This window comes from Copidosoma floridanum, unplaced genomic scaffold (genome assembly GCF_036245765.1).
Source record: "Copidosoma floridanum isolate Cflo_tuat_1 unplaced genomic scaffold, Cflo_Japanese_pri ptg000030l, whole genome shotgun sequence".
Classification (NCBI taxonomy): Eukaryota; Metazoa; Arthropoda; class Insecta; order Hymenoptera; family Encyrtidae; genus Copidosoma; species Copidosoma floridanum.
In genome coordinates this window covers 21,855,972-21,875,924 of record NW_028321907.1, presented here as the reverse complement: position 1 = coordinate 21,875,924, position 19,953 = coordinate 21,855,972, and the positions used below count along the sequence as shown (strand labels likewise).

General features: G+C 37.7%; 1 protein-coding gene and 1 pseudogene across 3 annotated transcripts in view; one reads left to right on the top strand and one right to left on the bottom strand.

Annotated features, from left to right (window-relative positions):
- The window catches only part of LOC106641026 (xylosyl- and glucuronyltransferase LARGE2s), a 157,680-nt gene that overhangs the window by 81,153 nt on the left and 56,574 nt on the right, over positions 1–19,953 (bottom strand). The window lies entirely within an intron of this gene.
- On the top strand, positions 403–1,701 carry LOC149373555 (uncharacterized; annotated as a pseudogene).

Below are 19,953 nucleotides of genomic sequence, written 5' to 3'. Positions count from 1 at the left end.
GCAAAAAAATAAAAATGTGAAGAAATACTCAGTGCTTGCAGCGCCATGCAAAGATAAATGTTACTTAAAATGTAGTGAAAATATTTCTGAAGAGAAAAACAAGTAATTATGGTATCGTCTCAAAACTAACCATTAACGACAGAAGAAGCTGGGTAGTTAATCATGTAAAAAAATTACCAATTAAACATAGGAAATGTGATAAATTAAAAGAACGTCGATGCGAACATGGTAACTTTTTGCCAAGAGACGACGGAACCGACGTAAAAGTTTTGTAAGTCATTTTTCTTGACAACTCTTGGCCACAAATCAAACAAAGATGGCCCAATATGATTTGCTTTAAAAAGTACAGATGATGTAATTTTGATTCCAAGACAAGATTAACGAGGAAAAGCAACTTTAATCATGAGTGAGATTGAAACAGCATTGATTAAAAAACACGTAGAAGAATACAATCCAAATGCATCCCACTATCGGCGAGCTCATGCGCCAAACAAAAGGTATCTACCGAACGAGTTAACGATAGTAGAGATGCATAAAGATTTTGTTGAAACTCATAAATCTAATAAGATATGCTATGAATGTTATCGTAAAGTTCTTTCTTCTATGAATACTTAATTTACAAAATTGGGAAATGAAGAATGTGAAGTCTGTGAAGAATTTGAGTTGCACAGTGCATCAGCTTCATCAGCAGCTAATCACACCAAAAACAATTTATCTCTTGACTGTGAAATGTGTCTTAAGTGGGAGGGTCATTCTTTAAAATACAAAAAAGGGCGATCAAAATATCATGAGCACGTAGAACTGAATGGCTCATTCTCAGAAACTTCTTATTTTTCAGTTGACTTACAAAAAGTAATTATGCTGCCAAAAATGAATGGACTTAAAATTGTAATGTTTACGAAACGGCTGGTGACTTTTAATCAAAGTTTCGTGCCCTTGGGTACATCAAATCAGAAACCTCTTGCAGTCATATGGCACGAAGCAGTTGCTGGACGAAAATGTGAGAATATTACAAGCGCTTACCACCAATTTTTTCTAATCAATCGAGATAAAAAATCTTTAAAATTGTGATTCGATAATTGTTCTGCACAGAACAAAAACGAGGCGTTTTTATCGTTCCTCATATATTTGATAAACTCTAATGAAGTCGAAACTGAATCGATTGAGTTATTATTTTTTCAACCAGGCCACACTTTTATGTCCACCGATCACTTTCACCACCAGGTAGAATCATCAATCACAAAAAAGGGTAATTTACATGACTTGCAAGATTTTGAATCAGCTGTAAGTGAAGCAAATTCAGGTAAAGTTGTCGTGAAGTCATTAGTTCCTTCTAATTTTTTGTTTTGGCTAGATAACTCATCTACTTACAAAACGAAAAAAAAATCCAGATCGTCCGCAACTCTGTGCCGTAAAACGAATAAAACTTGACCGTGAAAGTTTGCATATGAAATACAGTTACGATTATGATGGAGAATTTATGGTTTGTGATTTTCTCAAAAATACGATTCTCAAAAAAGAATTTTTACCCGTTGAAAAACCCGTTGAAAGCACTCATTGAGGGATACCGGAACAAAAAAAAAAGATATTCTCGACAAACTAGTACCTTTGATGCCCAATATTTGTCAACAGTTTTGGCAAAATGTACCATCCTCTGATGTTTGTGATCGTATCTCGAGTTATAACAATGATAATGATTAGCCAATCACTGAAGAATAATTTATGTTCCAACATTAAATGTTTCACTACACTTCATTTTTTGAAATTTTTTTCATAACTTTATTATTCATTGTATCTATAAAAAGTTAATTTATTAAAATTAAAAATGTTTAATCTATCTACGTAACTTACATCAGCAAAATTTTTATATTGTGATCGGTAAAAATTTCTTTAAATTTTCAACAAAATATTATATAAATAAGATTTGGATGATTATTATTATTATAAAATATTGAAATATCGTCAAATTATCACTATAATAAACAAACGAGGTGAAATATTATTAAAAAAAAGAATTTATTAAAATATGACAACTTAGTATCAATCTATATTAAAAATTCCTATCATTCTGAACGGCTAGTTACCCTTTTTTTCCGTTGTAAAGTCAGTGAAGTTTCGACCTCTTTACAACTGAAAAGGCCGTAAGTGCACTTACCCTTTTTTTAAGAAGGAAAGTGCACTGAGTCTGAAGGGTAAGTACAGTTTTTTATGGTTTTTGTTGTAAAATGGTTTTTTTTTGCAATAATTATAAAGATCATATATGATTTACTATAGAAAAAATTTTTCCGGAATGAAAAACTCAAATTTTTATTGGTTTATTGAGTCAAATAGTTTTCATTGACTTTCTCAGTTCGACTCCAACTGCACTTATACCTTCTTTTCCGTTGTACGGCAGCACAGGTCGAGGAGATGTTGAAGTCTGAGGTGGTGGAACTCTCCTCCAGTGGATGGGCCAGTCCAGTGGTAATGATGCAGAAAAAGGATGGAAGTTTCCGGTTCTGTGTATATTACCGAAAGGTGAACGCCGTCATCGTACCTGATGCTTATCCCCTTCCTTTTATGGATACGATACTACGCAAGTTGAGAAGGGCCAGTTATATTTTCACCCTGGATCTGAGTAGCGCCTACCACCAAATTCCACTGGTGGACAAAGCTAAGCCTATGACGGCCTTCACGGTAGTCGGGCACAGTTCTGCCGGCTACCGTTAGGGCTGAGTAATGCGCCAGCCACCTTTCAGCGACTCATAGACCGGGTGATGGGTCCGGAGCTCGAACCATATGTCTATGCGTATCTCGACGATATTATCATCACCACCGAAACCTTTGAGGAACACCTGGAATGGTTGGAATATGTACTCCACAGGATACGAGATGCGGGGCTCACACTAAACCGAAGAAAAAGTGAGTTTGGTCCAACAGAGGTTAGATATCTAGGAATCCTGGTAGATAGAGACGGCCTTCGCCCCGATCCCGAGAAAATCAAACCGATTTTGTACTATCCCACTTCAAGGAACATTAAGCAACTCTGGTGATTTCTAGGAATGGCTTTTTGGTATAGAAAGTTCCTACCGAATTACGCCGCAGTTGTGGAGCCGGTCGATAGATTACTACGGAAAGATCAACCTTTTGAGTGGTTAGAGGAGCAACAGACCGCTTTGAATCGGATCAAGGCCCTGCTGATAACTTCGGTAGTGCTACAACGCCCCAAACCTGATATTCCGTTTGTAATACAAACCGATGCGAGTGACACTAGACTAGGTGCGGTACTTCTGCAGATTATGAATGACGAGGAGAAAGTTCTAGAGTTAGCCAGTCGCTCCATGATAACTGCGGAACGTAACTATAGCGTCATGGAATGCGAATATCTGGCCGTCCTATGGGCAACTCGGAAGTTTCGCCCATATATCGAGGGTTTCCGTTTGAAGGTGATCACGGACCACATAACATATATACTCTGACGTACAGTAGCCTCCGCTGGCTATGCAATATGAACAACCCGACGGGCAGATTATCTTGATGGGCCATGGAACTACAGAGTCACAATTTCGAGGTGGAACATCGTAAAGGGGTACTAAATTATGTGCTGGACGTCCTTTCTCGAATGTTCGAGGCTGAAGAACCTGTAGCTGTCGCGGCCTTGCGATGGGGATCGGAGGGAGACGATCCCTGGTATCAGGAATAGTGCCGAAAGGTAGAGGAGTTCCCTAATGACTACACGCGTTGGAAGATCACCAGAGGTTATCTATATACGTATCGTCCAGACCTTGCAGTTAATGATACCTTAGGCGATCAGGAGGCTTTGAAACTGGTCGTTCCCCAAGGGCATCGAAGGCAAGTCCTTAGAGAGTGTCACGATGATGCCAAGGCTAGGCATCTGGGTCACGAGAAGACTTTCGCGCGAATCTCCCGACTGTACTTCTCGCCAGGGTACTACCAAGAGGTAGCCCAATACGTCCGCCAATGCCCAACCTGTCAGAAGACCAAAGTAGAACAGAAACCAGATTAATGGAGATGAGGAGCGCCTCCACCCCATGGCAAGCAGTGGCGGCCGATATCATGGGGTCACTACCTAAGAGCCGACGCGGATTTGAATACATCCATGTAATAGAAGACCTGTTTACGAGGTGGGCAGAAGTAATACAGCTACGTCGGGCCAACGCCAAATCAATAGTAAGCGCAATTCAAGAATGCGTCATTTATCACCGTGGTACTCCGGCGACCATACTGACGGATAATGGTACCGAATTTCGGAACGAAGAGCTGGACAGGTTCCTTGAAGGTAAGGGTATACGCCATATAATATATATACTCTGACGTACCACCCCCAGGCCAATCCGGTCAAACGCCTAAATCACAACATTAAGACGATGATCCATGCATAAGTAGAGTCTGATCATAAGAGTTGGGATGAGAAGTTGGCGGAACATGCCTTCGCGTATAATACCGAAAGGCACGCCTCTACTAGACTGATAGAATTAGACTTTTCGAAAAATTAATTCCTATAAGCGAATAAAAAATTGGATTAGCGAGATAAAAATAGTAGAAATTGCTGTAACCAAAAACGAACCTCTGAATTTGTCAGCTAAGTGCCCAAAAAAAATGGTAAAAGTGCCAAAATCACCTAAATCGCGAATAAATCGAAAACAGTAATAGATGGAAAAAAAAGTTAAATATAAAAAAGATGTGCCTTTCCAAGCCGCAAAAAAGTAGCCTTGTTGAAATTAATTTCATTAAATAGTTTATTTGCAAATTGCAAAAAACCGCAAATTTGGCCGTTTTTTGAAAAATTCATAACTCAGTCCCATTTGGATATGAAAAGCTGAAAATTTGATACAATGTTCCTTTCGTAGTCTTTAACATATGCTCCAAATTTCAAGATGATACAATTAATAGTTTTTGCAAACCGTCGTGTTGAAGAAAAAATGGTCCCTTCGAAAAATGGCTCTAAAAAAGTTTTGAGACCACTAAAGGCCATTTTTCAAACGCGCTGCTTTTTGTCAAGAGTTAGTGTTCAACACACTAAAATTTCATATATACATTATGTTACTACTATTCCGGACGGCGTAAAGGAAAGTATGCTGTTGGCGACCGAGTGTGGCAACGAGCTCACCCGTTATCGTCCGCGGCCCAAGATATCCCGGCAAAGCTTGCGCCGCGGTTCCGAGGTCCTTATATAATAACCCGAGTGCTAAGTTCTAATACTTATGAGCTCAAGGACGAAGGAGGCTCGAAATGGGGACCAGTATCAATGATTTAACTCAAGCCAAAGAAAACCCACGTAACGTAAATTATCAGAAGTAGAATACAAACAAAATTTTTTTTCCGATTTGTCCTATGCATGGAAACCACATTGTCTTGCAAAACAAAAGAAAAAACAAAAATTTTTTTCTATTAAAAACGTAATAAAAGAAGATAAATATAATATATCGCTCATCGCAAAGTGAAAAAAAGTGTCAAAAGTGCCAGACGCCAAATTCAGTGGTCCAACCGTTACAATAGAAGGAATTTGTAGAAAGCCATAAAAGAAAGGAAGAAATACTCTGGAAAAAAATCTTCAACACCGAGAGAAGATCGGACAAAGAATCATTGCATATTCAGCCAGTAGACCGATTTATCAGAATACTGAAGACAACTACTAATCACTAAACTTAGGGAAATACGGACAAAAAGCGAACACGGTACGCTGAGCCTGGACAGCAGCCACAGACGGGACACAGGATACATCACTTAAAAGAAGGAAACAAAAGGGAAAATCAAAGGCAGGTCAACTGACAGGAGGATCAAAAGCCAACTCATGGATATACACAGGATCATCATTATCTGACCATCGTAACGGAAATCTAGTAAGTAAATTTTCATTGTATATTATTTATTACATATTATACTCATAACCCCCGAGGAAAATACTTCCTAGAAAGATAGTTTCTATTTGTCGATATTGTTACTAAGTCGGAAAAATTAAGGACATTGGCTGTGACACATAACTGCACGCACAAACATATGCCTAATATACAAGCGACAAACACTCCATACAAAAAAATTTTTAATTAATTAATAAATAAATAAAAGGAGTAGTAAACCAAAAGCATTAACAGGAAAAAGGTTATTAAGTGTGAGCATACCCATCAAGCAAACCCAAAATACACAACGACAAAAGTGTCTCAAAATTAAACACAAAAATAGACAAACTGACAAGACCAACTATGAAAAAAGAAACAAAAACCGAAGCTAACATAATGAGCATAGTAAAAGTAAACGACGTATCAGAGAGAGAAGGACGAGAAGAAGATAGGTGCACGGACATACACGAAATAAGACGGGACTTCATTGACGACGACGTAATACAAATTAACCCAGAACATGATCCGGAATCATGGAAAGAGTAGCAGAGGGCTAGTAAAAAAAGAAGCTGTTGCTTCGACAGCGGAACATGGAGCGATCTCCAAAACAAACTATACATTAGCCCCATTGACCCAAAAGAGCTGAAGGAGCGCTATGAACGACTTGACAACGACAGGAACCCGTGAAAAAACACGAGCTTAATCAATTACTTAGGAGCGACTCCCGTTCACTCAAATCAATGATACAACAGATAGGGATAACAATTTTATTGAAAATCATAACATTCATAATAGAATAGATACACATGATTTCGTAAACATACGTTACGCACACCAAGCATGTGATAGGTACGAATACACACAATGTAACTGCCAGAGCAGGCGTTCCTGCAAACTCACACACCCGGGTTACAAAACTCCCTAGCTACATTAAGCCATCTCGCCCACATATTAATATTCGATGGCAATCCAGTAAAACTCCTACTGTTCAAACAAATGACCAGAACGGTAGCTTTCACGGTAGGACCGCGGTACGAAAAATTGGTAATTGGAACCATTCCAGACAGGTTACGAAGCCAGACCGGCGAGTTCGTTACCCAATTAGAACAATTTTCGTCAATAGATATATTTTTGAGGGAATTAAAGAATAGGTATACTTGCACCGGCAATGCCACCACCTTATAGGCAAAACTAAGAATCATGTTGCAACAAAGAATTGAGCCAGTGGAATCGTACTGTGACTGAATCCAAACGATGTACAGCCGAATAATAAATTTATATGACACTAGCCCAATTCATTCTACAACACAAAAAATGTCACTTGCACAGGGACAATTAGAACAGTCAAGGCTACAACAGAAATGATAACAAATTTGGCAGAGATAATTATAATAACTATAACGATAATAACAACCAAAATAATTGAGGTTACAACGAAAACGACCACAGATTCGGCAGAGATAATTATAACCATAACGATGGCAGAAACAACCACAACAGCTACGGTTATAACGCGAACGATAACAGATTTGGTAGGATCAATTTTGATAATTGCTACAAAAATAACAATTAGAAAAACATAGGTTACAATGGAAGCAACGATAGATTTAACAACAATAATAACAATAATTGTAACGACAACAAGTTTAACCAGAACAACCAAAGCTATAACAAGAATGGCAAGGGATTGGGTAAAAATAATTACAATAATTGTAACAATAACGGGAACAATCATAACAATTGAGGCTACAATGGGAGAAACAGAAGATTTAATAGAAACAATTATAATAACAATAATAATTATAGTAGTAATAGGAACTACAACGGAAATTTTAACTATCGAGACAGAGGACCTCTGTTCGGAATAAATAATCAGTTTACGAAAAAAATGAAAAACCTGCATACAGAGCATTTAAACTTGTAGGACACTCGCCGTACTCCCCAAACGCCGAGCGGAACACAGCAGTAAATAAAGGAGCGATAAGTTTGCCCGAGAAAGAGTTACAGACAGCAGGTAACAGGCAAGAGTCGCCAGGAAAAAGGCATGCTGAGCTGCGCGTTACCAACGATGCAAACGCAGGTGACGAAGCGCATATACATAATAAAAAGAGAGCGCAATATAAGCCAGACACTTGCACTACGAGCACACAGAATAATAATAACTGTCTCAAGCGCACGCCACTGACGCAAATCTCTAAAAGTAAAGATGAAGAAGAATCCCTTAGCAAAGTAGAAATAAGAACATTAAGTGAAGGACGCACACCACCGTCAGTACTTTCAAAAAGCTCTAAACTACGGGTATGTAATGCAAAATTTTACGCGGATACCGGTGCCAAAATTTCAATTATAAAAAATAGCTGTCTTAGCAGACACGCTCATGAATGTAAATGAAAGAAATAGAGTTCTGATAACTGGCGTGACACACGGCGCAGCGCATACTGCACGTTAGACACAATTGAAATACCTCTGAACGGTATTGGTGTAACTCTGCATGTAGTCTCCAATAACTTCCTGATTGAAACAGAAAGCATAATTGGCTAGGACACGTTTAAGTTATATGACAGCCTCCTAAGCGCCAGAAGTAAAGTACTTATATTAAACGGCACTGAGATATGAATGGAAATGTGTTGAGATTCCGACGAGAACGAGAAAAATAATATTTTCACGCGCAAATAACACTAAGGACGACTATAAAGTTGGCTGGGTTCCCTTACAGAACATGAAACAGGGAATTTTATTCGGGAATTTTATAGCGGAAAATAAAGAAGGCAAAGTGTATGCAGAAATGATAAATATAACAAACGAAAAAATAAAGGTATCAGTACCGGAAGTAGAGTTAATAAAATGTGAAACTACTCAAAGGGCAGAACCATCTGGTATCAAAGGGAACGATGCTACAGGCTTTCAAAAAGCGAAGATAGGACTTTTTAATTTAGAATCGAGCAAGATTTCGAACAAAAACAAGCAGGGGGAACCATACCAAATTATTAGATATTCAAGAAAATGAACGTTGGGCAAAGGGAAGAAACAAAAAGAGTTATAGCAACAGGGAGGCACAATGTATTAGCCAAAAAGCACACATGCAAGGTCGAAGAAATAACCGGTCGAGAACTAACAGAATTTAACCATCTCGTATTCGGTCTGGAGGATGAACCGTCAAAGGCAACTAATTTATTGAAACACAGGATACAAACAACAACAGATAGATCCATAACTGCAAAAAGGGCCAGATACCCTGTAAAATTAAGGACAAATGCAAACAGAACTGGACAAGTTATTAAGCGAAGGTATAATCGAGCCATCAAAATCGCCAAATAGCTCCAACACATGGATCGTCCCGAAAAATTCAGGACCAAATAGAGAAAAACGGTGGAGAGTGGTCACAGACTTTAGGCTACTGAACGAAGTGACGGTGGGCTTTTGCTATACCTTTCTATTTCAAAACGAAATTCTAGAAAATTTGGCGGCTGCGCAACACATAACGGTAATAGACTTGAAGAGAGGATTTTTCCAGGTAGAAATATACTAGGATGACGCACACAAGACCACATTTTCAGGCCCAAAAGGGCACTACCAATATGAAAGAATACCGATGGGATGCTGCGATTCACCAAATACCTTTATGCGAGTGATAACACTAGCAACCGCAGGACTGCAGGGCCACGAAATTTAAATATATATGGATGATATCATGGTATTTGGGAAAAATCTGGAATGGCATGACGTATAATTTCAGAGACTATTGCAAAGGCGAGCGGATGCAAATTTAACGATAGAGCCAAAGAAATGCCGATTTCTCAAGCGAGAAACAAAAGTGCTGGGACACATTGTAAGAAACGGAAAAATAAAGACAAACTCACAGACGATCAAGGCTGTGAAAGAATTCCCAAGACCGACAAATGTCAAGAAAATAAAACAATTTTTTGGGTTCTTGGGATACTATACCCTATTGTAGATTGTTACGTAGTTAAGTTACGTAATATAGTTACGTAACTAAATTACGTAACAAAATGGAACAAATCGTTACGTAGCTGAATTACGTAAGAAAATTACGTAATTAAATTACATTACTACATTACCATAGTAATAGTAGACAATAAAAAGGAGAGTTTCTTACGTAGTACAACCTCAATTGAGGTGTTATCATCCGTATATTAACATCAAAACAGGGGAGTTCAAGTAATTTTGAGGAAGCTTTAAAAAAAAAAAAATATATATTTTCTCAAAATCCTAGAAAAAAACACTTAAACTTCCCTCTTTTGGTGCTATCATACGGATGGTAGCACCTACATTAAGGTTGTACTACGTGAGAAACTTTCCTTTTTATTGTCTACTATTACTATGGTAAAATAGTCATGTAGTTTAATTACGTAATTTTCTTACGTAATTCAGCTACGTAACGATTTGTTCCATTTCGTCACGTAATTTAGTTACGTAACTATATTACGTAACTTAACTACGTAACAATCTACAATAGGGTAGGCGATTTATAAGGGACTATGCAAAAATAGCCCAAACACCTTCAAAACTGACAAGAAAAATTATAGATTTCAAATGGAGAAAAACAGAGAAACAGACATTCGTAAAACTAAAAGATGCTTTATGTAGCAAGCCAATGATAACAGCCCCGGGCAAGAGTAAACCATTTACAGTAACAATCGACGTGATCGACTACGCCATAAAAGTAATTTCAAGCCAAGGGGAAGCGGGTAAAGATTACCCTTGTAAATATGCATCCATATATTTGAAAGGCAGTGAATTATGATACCCAACATACGATAAGCAATAGTTGGCGATAGTGTACGCCAAAGAGCAATTATGACCTTGTTTGTTCGGTCGCAAATTTACAGTCGTAACGGACCACGAACACTTCAAGTATTTTCATACATCAAAGAAACTGGACGTAAGATTCACAAGGCTGAAAGCACAACTCTAGGGATATGAGTTTAATGGTATTTATAGACCTGGACAAATAAAGAAGGCACCGGATGCCCTTTCTCGTAACCCAATATTTAAAAAAGGGAAGGAAAACCCAGAACTTCTGAGCCGAGATCTGTATGAGCTCGTGGAAAAACAAGAAAAAGATAATCACGAAGACGTAAACACGCCACCGGGACGCATGTGGGTAATTCTACTGAAAATGGCATATTTCGAGGGCCAGAATGGACAAATACTTAAAACGGTTTTTGAATTTTTCTAAAAAAATTTTTGTTTTGCGCATTGTAATACACCAGCAGCAACGCAGAGGAAACCCGAGTCAGCAAAAATTGAAGATACTAACTAGTGCAAAATAGCAAGGCAGAGTTAAGAGCAGAAAAAGAAAGAGAGAGCGAAAAGCTAGGAAGGCAGTAGAAGAAGTGTCAGCAGCAGAAGTATCTGGCGTAGACGAAGAAGATAAAAGAAAAATGAAAGATAAGGGGGGAGTATATGAAAGGAGAGAGAGTAGGGTCAAAGACAGATAGCAGATAGATGGGCAGGGGACGAAAATGACGGGGCCAAGCCGAGCGACACTGAACGGGTACACGATAAAACTACCGCAATATACACAAGAATCTTACGGGGAAAACTGTAATTATGATAACAACAGATGCCTAATTACAAATTCAAAGTCAATACTCAATAAATCAACAAATCTATTTCGAGTAAAGGTCTCAATCGACATTGAACAGCAAGACATTAAGAGGAAAGAGGGCATAAGAATCAATGTATGGGAAAGTGATGGCACACCAATCGTGATGAATGATTAAGAAGATGCAAAGACTCAAGTATTGGGGACCCAATGCGCAGAACCCCACAAACAGCTAGTGATAATCAATGTTCCTAGAGATGGAAGCTGTTTGTTTCATTGTCTAATACTCATATACGGGTTAGCAAAATCAACAGACGAACTTACAGAAGTACCACGCGGGTCAGAATAGATAAATGAATGCAAAGACCAAAGAGGAGCCAAACAAATACTCAATAACAGCCATGAATTCAGCGACAGAAAATGCGCTTTCATAGTTTCACAACAGTCAAAAGCAAATGTATGCATACACCTACAAGTGTCATCTAATAGGGTAGTGTACCAACACTGCATGGGAGGGAAAGACGCGGAATTTAAACACTTGCATCTTGAAGGCCAACATTTTTAAGCTCTCATCGAGAACACTAGTAGAGACTTCACCTACTTTTTATGATAAAAACCAAGACGACGACCCCAACAAACAGAAAAATCCAGATAATATCGAAAAAAACTTTGAGTGAGACAGTAACGACCAATCTGCTAGCAAACTAGACGAAGAGAATAGAGAAAAAAACCAGTGGGATACAGAAAGCGAGGGAAAAAGTGAGAAAGAAGAAGAAAGGGGGACTACTGATGAAAAGCACATCAGGTCCACACCTAAACCTCCACCACCACTGAACACTAACACCAAACGAGACTCTCTCTCTCTCTCACCAGATAGCGACCGGAGCCTAAATAAAGCTTTAATAGAAGAAAGCAACGGTACTCCCGACGAGGAAGGACAAATTTTTGACAAAAGAGGAACATGGAAAAAATACAGGGTATACAGAACACCGCTGCCGCAAAAAAACCACCGTGGTTGCCGCAGGACGGCTCAGAAACACCCCCATAACGGACAGTGTTCCCGACACAGAAACAATCGACGCACTAAATGAGAGGATATACAAACTTAATAGCTCTAAATAGCGAGGATCAGTGGGTAGGTGACGTTACACGCATTAACGTAAGAAAAGTATCAGTGATAACAATGTACATAAAAGCACATTTTGAAGATACTGCACTAAAATTAGACATCAAGAAATATATAAAATTACTTAGGATACTAGTTACAATAAATGAGCTAAAATCAATAAGGGCGATACGCGATCTCGCAATATTTAACGTGAACCAATGGGCGTACTTCATTGAGCAGTTCGAAGAAATCTTTAAAAATCTAAAAATTACAATTACCTAACAATCAAAGAACATCACGAGTCCGAAATCAGGATGCCCAAGGGCATGAATAAAATCTACAATACGTTGGAAAAAAACTTTTATTAGAGAAACATGAGACTAGATGTCTGACAATTCATACTCAGCTGCTCTTCGTGACCAACGAAAAATTTTGTACGAGTTAAAACGAGACAGGCCATGTTAATTACAAACACTCCAAGCAGACCATTTAAAAAAATATTAATAGATTTCTACAGACCAATAAATAAATTTTTGGACAAAGAAAATACACGCATTTTGTCCATTCAAAAATGGCTAGCAAAATATATTGTATTAGCACCTGTACAACACGCTACCGCCGAAGAAGCAGTAAAAGCATTAATGGATTAATTTATTGCATACTTCACAGCCCCAGAGAAACTATTGTCTGATAGGAAAACCCATTTCATGAACAAGAGAATGGATAAATTAGCCAGATTATTTAAAATAAAAAAACTCGGCAGCACAGCACTTCACCCGCAGAGTAATGGAGCAATAGAGCGCATGCATCACGTCTTGTCAGAAAAATACTTACAAGCATATCTAGACAAAACTAAAAAATGGGACGAGCTGCTCCCGCCATGTATACTAGCCTACAGTACAGCTGAACACGAATCGAAAAATTTTACGTGATATGAACTCATATTCGGGCAACGAGCAAAACTCCCAACAAGTCTTAAGTTCCCAGAGAGCGGCTAAACGTACACTGACTTATTCGAACAGATAACACAGTCACTCACTAAATCGAGAACACTAACTGCAATGACACGAATACAAAATAAATACAGATCTAAATATAATTATAACAGAAAACTGAAAACAAAATTCTTTATGAAAGGAGAGATAGTTTATCTGTTAAAAGAACCATCCAAAGGAAAGTACAACGACCATTTTCAGGGACCATATAAAATAACGGGCATTGACTAGAAAAATCACAATGTGAAATTAAAAAGGGGCAACGAGATACGCGGAGCGCATGTGGATGAAATTAAAAAAGTGTGTATAATAAAATCCCCCCACCCAGCAGAAAACGAAAAGGAAAATGAGCAGGGTACTAAAAAATAAGCACTATATATATATACGCATATCCTCTTCCTCTTCTCTTGCTGCCCCCAGACGAACTACGAGAGAGCAACGAATTATACGGAAAGAAAATATTAAACATCTGATGACTGCGTAACAAACAGACATTCAGACAATTAACCCACTTCTTTTAAAGAAACAATATTGATAAAATACGTACAAAAAATTTTTTTCTTTCTTTCGCGGCCCTTGGACGCGGCATGAAAAAACATACATTGAAAGAAGCAGAAAAACAAACGACAACGCCAAGGGCAAAAAAAAAAAACGGGAGACAAACAAACATACAAGATGCGCGTGTGGCATTCTCTAATGAAAAATATAACAAAAAAAGAAGAAGGTATAGAGAGAACAATGATAATAAGAATGATGTAAATAATAATAATGATAATAGTAACAATAATGATAGCAATAACAATGAGATTATAAACAGAGTGCACTACCTAAAAGCAAAGCGCTACAACCTACGAAAAATTATGTAACACGTGTAAACATGACAAAAATTAGGCTGTAAGCATAGAAAATGCAGGGTCAAACGAATAAACAAAAAAAATCGAAAGACAGAGAAAAGTCTAAAAAGAAAATCGATCAGATTTTAGGTAACGCAAACTTACTGATCATTATCGCTGGATACCGTGGTCTCCTAAAGCAATCACATCTGTGGCATTTTAAGACTACCCCTTACTTCCTCGAAGATAACCTACGAGTACCCCACTGTCCCCAACAATTCCACAAAGATTCATCCTTAGGCGCAGACCTGCAGCAATCGAAACCGATTTTCGTAACCCGACAAAGATCCACAAACTGCGCAGTAAACTTCCTTAGCTGACGCTAGTATCTGGGAGAAGACAAAACAAGCAACGCATTTAAATCCACAAAAAAAACTGAACGTAACAGATTAGATTAGGGTATCGTTAGAGAATAACCAGCAACGCTGCAGTAAACAACACAAACAACTCCTGCTAAAATAAATACGCCTAGCAACTCAGGGCATGGGACACACCAAAGACCTCAGGGAATTACGGTGAGAGCAAACCACTAGGATATTGCAGAAAAAAAAAAGCAAAAAGATGGGAAAGGTGGTTGAGTAGTCACCCACGCGGACAAACGCAGTAGCTACGGCACGCAAAATAAAGCGTACGAAGAGCCACAATACAAGCTAGTAAAAAAGGAGAGAACAAAGTGAAAAATAATAATTGCAGTGAATGGGCACCAGCGCTGTTGGATCATCAAAATCAATAAAGCCCCATCATGATTTCCTTTCCATGCATGACACGCAAGAATGGAAAGAAGAGAGCTGGAAAATCTTACGAATGGGAAATCAGACAAGACCAATATAAGCGAATTAAGCCTCTGGCACAAGATTTGACAACCTTTCCGGACCCGCCTCTGTTGGAGCGTAATAATAATTAAATATTTCAAAAAAGTGTACTTATTAAAATGGAAAAAAAACAACAAACTAGGAAAAAATAACAAATTAGAAAAAACAAAAAAAACAGTAACGACAAAGTAAGAACAAATTAAGCACATGGCAACAAGGAAGCGAAGCCATAGTAGGCTAGCAAGAAATAGATACATGAACACCGCATAGCGTATGCCGCAACATAAAATAGGAAATAGACATCTATAAAGAGAGTACCACACTCGCATCTGAAAATAAGCACACGCTTCTCGAATGGTATAATGCATTGGGTCATATCAAATTCGAGTAAACCACCTTCCAGGTACATTTATGTGCGTGAGCGTAGATATAGGACAAGAGAAACTTAGATAGAACGTAAATAAAGACGACGCATAGCCATACGGCCAACCACTTCCTTTTCTCGGACCTCACTCTCGTCACTACGGTTCTTAAAAAATTTCGAAAACGAAAACATACCTATGGGAATAGAGTAAGACATACAAAATAATAAAACATCACGGTGGCGCGTATATAAAACGAAACGTACGATATGGGGTAAAACATATGAACAAACGAATATGGGGTAGAGCAAATAAAAGGAGAGCTGTCAGACTGGTAGGATTATGCGTGGATGGCCGTGGAAATACTATAAGGAGTTGTTGCAGGATCGTTCGGATTTTAAAAAAATGGGGGCCCCGATATAATTAAAATTATCGAGAATGATTACAAGCACGTGGAGCAGAAACAACGCCACAGAAGGTGGATTAACGACACCTCAACCGATAATCATTCGAATGCGAAGCGATCATCCACAAAAGGGACAACCGGGTATCAGGAGCATAAAAAAAAAATTTTTTTATTTTATTTGTAATAAGAATAACAATGGAAATAGCTATAATAATTATAATAATAACGTTCATGATAATTTTAGCAATAAGCACTAATAATAAGTTGAAGCAGTACGTCCTTGACCCTCGACATGCTTGACAAAAATCATGAATATATATCGGTTGTAACTACTACTACTATTATTGCAATATTAAAGTAATATACAGAAAGTAAGCAAATTTGTAGTAACTTGAATATAGTAGTAAGTGTATTTTCATCACCGTAATATTTTTGAAGCACCACGTATCGTAAAATGTAGGTAGTGTAACGTACGATATGCAAGGCATATCATACTGACTCTCCCTAGTAACAGCGAGGCTACTTTAGCAAGAAGGCATCGACAGGAGAGGAACAAGGTAATATAAGACCTAGCGAGCCTCAAATCGCAGCACTCGGGATTCGGCAGTCGAGCGCTATCAAGAGGATCGGGCGTTACCAAGAGACTCAAACGTTATCAAATCACACCATGCGATAACTAGGAGAGGACACGACAAGCCTAGAACTGAATCACACGCGTGACTTTGCCTTATAAATGGGGTATTTCGAATAAAAATCTTTTGAAGTAACACATGTTAAAAGTCACCAGCAGGCCATTAGCAATACCTCATAGGCAGCATGAAAATTTGCTAAATGTTTTATTAATTGGAATGGTACATAATTATTTAATTTGAGATAACGGAGAAACATAACAAACTTTTTAACGAAAATTTCTACCTATTGTATAGGGCATTGAAAGATTTTTAAAAATTAAGACCTTCTTTTAATAAGGAAAAATACTATCTGATTATGTAGGGGGTCGGTGGGAGCCTATAAATGGGTTTTTCCAAAAGTTGTGCGAGGCAGTGGAAACCAATGGATTTTTTAGAAAACTGTATTAGTTGGTAGGAGCCTCCAGGGTTTTTTTAACAACTGTGGGGGTCAGTTGGGAATTGCTTCTATTTTGTTACCAAGAGGTATGTAAGTCTCAGAATTGTTAGACTACTTTTAGATTTATGTAACATCAAAACAGCATTTCTAGAATGTGAATCCAACAAAAAAAAATAAGGAAGTAGCTATTATAATACGCAATAAAGCGGTAATGATTTGAAAGAATACTTCAGAAATAGTGGACTGAACATTAAAAAATTTGTGTGATAATAAATTAGATTTTAGAAAAAAAATAATTAAATTAGGCGGAGATTTTAGATGAGTTTTACGAGTTTTAAGGAATATTTTTAAATCAGCTATTATAAAAAAAAAAATCAAGTCTTTTTTTACTTACGGAAAAAGTTTAATAGTTTTAAATTTAAAAAAATCAATATCACTAAGTGACAATTTTTTTTTGTTTTTACTAAATATAGAAAAAGGTAAAACTGCTTTGTTTACAATACCATATGAATGGAAAATAAAAGATTTTTGCAGTTAAATTTTTGTAAAACAAATAATTTTTACATAAACTAAGTTATTTTAATATCACATCACGAATACACTTAATTATCAAATCATAAAATACTTCACAGTATAAAAGGATTTGCTACATCCTACTAAAGTACTGATTATGCAACAACACAAGGAACAGTTAAATCTGACGAAAATATGAAGTTGAGTTTTCAAGTTAAAGTTTCAAAAGCGATTTATGGATGCTTACCACCTCATAAAATGAAATTAAAAATAAAATTAGTAGTAATGTTGATAAGAAATTTAAGTATAATAGACTAATTATGTGATGGAACTCGTTTACGCACAGCAAAATTATTTAAGTATAATATTAAAGCTGAAATTATTATAGGTGAAAACAAAGGACACACAGTATTTATACCTAGAATCACTTTAAATACCGAGGATCACTCTTGTTTACCGTTTATTTTACACTAGCGGCCCCCCATCTTGGCTTCGCCCAAGACTGACTAAATAAAACACCGTAGTGTGTTGACATGTAATGTGAAACGTTTTTAGTAAGAAATTTTACACATATTCCTGACACATATCAGAACAAAAATCTTCTTATTAAAAAGATATTTCTTTGGAATCAATATAGTTTTTTTGGTCCAATAATAAGCTGTAAGAATTAAAAAAATTTAATTATGCTGAAAAGTACCATGAGTTCTTTATGCCATAAAATAATCGTTGGCCATAAGAAGCCGTTGATTTGCAGTTTCTCTCGCATAATTCATGAAAAGGGCTATTTTTTAAGGCTGTTAAGATTTTAAACTCCCAAAAAAAAAATTAAAAAAAAATGTTTTTTTCTCTTTTCTCACAACTTTATTACCAGAACAACAAAGTCCTGGAGATTAAACTCTACATTTTTAATTGCCACAAAAACACAAATAAATTTTCTATTTATTTAAAAATCTAAATTTAGATCTTTAAAAATTTGAGAGATTACTGTGAGGGAACAATGAAAAGCTGATCACTTAAGTAATGGATTCTTTATTTGTCGGTTTTGACGCTGCTGTTCCAATCTCGATAAATTTTCTTGGTCGATTTTCTGTTCAACTTTGTTAAGTTCTAATATATTTGTTGGCAAGGTAGTTTGACGTCCGATGGCTCTAAAAAAACGGTGAGATTCTTAAGTAAACTCTTTCTTGACTGAAGTTCACAGCAATTGTGACTGCTTGGATACCTCAGGGTGATCTTCTCTGGCCTGCTGTTAAAGCCCTAGACTGATCGGGAGAAAAATTACAAAGTCCGAAGCTTTGGAGCTAGTTGTAAAGATCTTTCTCAACGTCTCCTGGTATAACGTCGAAGACGTTGGTGTCTAAAGCACCTTTTTTATTTGCAGATTCAGTTGTTTTGGTGATCTTAGTCAGTTGTTAGGGAGATTGGTTAGTGATACTTGCCCGGTGGAGACTGTCCCGTTGGCTCAAGTTTTTTTCCTTCATAGCTGTTATAGGTTTGCCCAGCGCAGACCTTGGAGAGAATCGATAATTGCTGGTCGAATGCTTAGAGTCTAGAGGATAATTTGGGGTCGTCACTGGGGTTCCCAGCCTTGCGAAGAACAACTCCGCAGGTGACGTCTGCTAGTGAATGGCTGACTTGGTTTATTAGTGCCCATCTTTAGTTAATATAGTCTTTTAGTTGACGAATCGCTTTCGAAAATGGTAGTAAAAATGTATTTGTTGGCAAGGTAGTTTACACTTGGGTGGCCTCTAAAAAGAACCGATGAGATTGATGGTTAAGTAGGGAACGTAAATACTTATAATGGCCCTGAAAAGCGCCAGTGGTGAAACTACTAGCTATTCCTTATTATTATTCCTGATGATCAAGAGCTAGCTACGGGTAGCTTGACTTTTACCGAGGAAATCTCTATGTACGGAGACTGTGATGGAGGGTGGTGCGCCGCTGACCAAAGAATATCTCGTCTTTGGGTCGTTCCCCGGGATAACCAACCGCTCATCGTTAGACGGGAACATGTGGGTATGCGCGTTGGGGACACGACCACCAAGAAGGTTGCCGTTGTGGCTGCCAGTGCCGTCTTTCCTGGCTAACATTTGTAGCAAAAAATCCTTTGACTGCACCAGGCGGGATGGTGGGACTGCCTCACAACTCTGAAGAGTTTGAGCAGGTTTTGCTCTGGCTAGATATATGTCTCCTGCATGATATTACGCCAGAGACGTCATCGGTTAAAATTATTTTTTATTGGTGGCACTCATCGAGATTCAGGGTGAATGTTGACCTAGGGCTTTTGCCCCTTAGAGAAGAGTGTCGTCCGTTACCGGGATATCCAGCTGCACGACTATCAACTACATCCACTATGCAGCTCGATGAACTGCCGGCGGACGACTACA